We start from the raw sequence: 1,647 nt of genomic DNA, 5'->3' as shown, positions 1-1,647 counted from the left end.
AATGTACTTTTAATACTGAAGTATTTTTAAAAGCAAGCACTTCAGTACTTTAACTTAAGTAAAAATTTGTCTGTACAACTTTCACTTGTATGGGAGTAACATTTGACCAGTGGGATCTGTACTTTGACTTAAATAATGAAGTTGGGTACTTTGTCCACCTCTGCTCAGATCCCTTTTCAACATATTAATCCTGTCCTTCTCAGCCCACTGGCTGCTATAAAGTGTTTATAGCATTTACACTGAGACACTCCGGCCAGTTTCCCAAGCCCTAACACTAAGAAAGTGACCCATAAGGGAACAATTACATTTTATATACAAAATTTAAACTGTTTAAAGTGTTTGTTAGAATCATTTAGGCTTTAATGAGACATTCAAATAAATAATTAATGGTAATTTGTGATAAAGTGATAATCTATTAATTTCGAGTCGGCAATGTAGTATGAAGAGAAAGAAACGAAAAGCTTACAGCACCTGGTATTCCCAGGCAGTCTCCCATCCAAGTACTAACCAGGCCCAACTCTGTTTAGCTTCCAAGATCAGACGTTCTCAGGCTGGTATGGCCGTAAGCAAGGAAGAAGTTATAAACATCCCTATTTGAAGACGCCTCTCTCTCCTTTTCACTCTCTATCTCTCCTGTAGTAGATAAAGTGAGTTAAAACAAATGAGGGAGAAGTGTGTTGACCTTCAGAAGTCATGGAATGGTTATTTAAAAAAAAAAAAGCGATGGGGGCGTTGTGGCTCAGGTGGATAAGGCACCATACCATAAATCCGTGGACCCGGGTTTGATTCTGACTTGAGGTCACTTCCCAATCCCTCCCCATCTCTCTCTCCTGCTCATTTCCTGTCTCTACACTGTCCTATCCAATAAAGGTGAAAAAAAAATAGCAACTAACCTAAAAATGCCAATTTCTGCTGTTAGGACAACAACATTCTTCTTCCAGCTGCTCCCAATTAGGGGTCACAGCAGATCTTCTGCATCCTTCTCTACCACACCTGCCACTTTCATGTCTTTGCTCACTGCATCCATGTAGCTCCTCTTTGGCCTTCCTCGTTTTCGTTTGCCTGGCAGCTCCATCCTCAAAATTCTCCTTCCAACATGCTCTGCATCTCTTCTCAGGATGTGCCCAGACCATCTCAGTCTCATCTCTCTTAGCTTAATTCCCAAGCTCTCCACATGTGCTGTCCCTCTGTGCTCATGCCTTATCCTGTCCAACCTTGTCACTCCCATCGCAAACCTTAACATCCTCAACTCTGTCACCTCCAACTTTGCCTCCTGTCTCTTCGTTAAGGGTACGGTCTCCAATCCATACATCACAGCTGGTCTCACTACTGTCTTATACATCCTACCTTTCACTTCTGCTGGGACTTTCCTATCGCAAATGACTCCCAAAATCCTTCTCCAACTGCTCCACCCTGCCTGCACTCTCTTTCTCACCTCACTATCGCAGCCCCCATTTTCCTGCACAGTTGACACCAGGTACTTGAATTCACCAACTTTCTTTACGTCTACTCCTTGCATCTTCACTACACTCTCATCCCCATTCTCACTGATGCACATGTATTCTGTTTTGCTACTGCTCACCTTCATTCCTCTTCGTTCCAATGCATACCTCCATCTCTCCAAACCCAACTCAACCTCCTTTCTAC

The 1,647-nt window shown here is 42.8% G+C and overlaps 1 pseudogene; it reads right to left on the bottom strand.

The window, feature by feature from the left end:
• Nucleotides 1-459: 459 nt before the first annotated feature.
• On the bottom strand, nucleotides 460-568 carry LOC132869520 (5S ribosomal RNA; annotated as a pseudogene).
• Between the last annotated feature and the right edge of the window lie 1,079 nt (nucleotides 569-1,647).

This window comes from Neoarius graeffei, chromosome 20 (genome assembly GCF_027579695.1).
Source record: "Neoarius graeffei isolate fNeoGra1 chromosome 20, fNeoGra1.pri, whole genome shotgun sequence".
Taxonomy (NCBI): Eukaryota; Metazoa; Chordata; class Actinopteri; order Siluriformes; family Ariidae; genus Neoarius; species Neoarius graeffei.
This window is presented reverse-complemented; position numbering and strand designations above follow the sequence as displayed.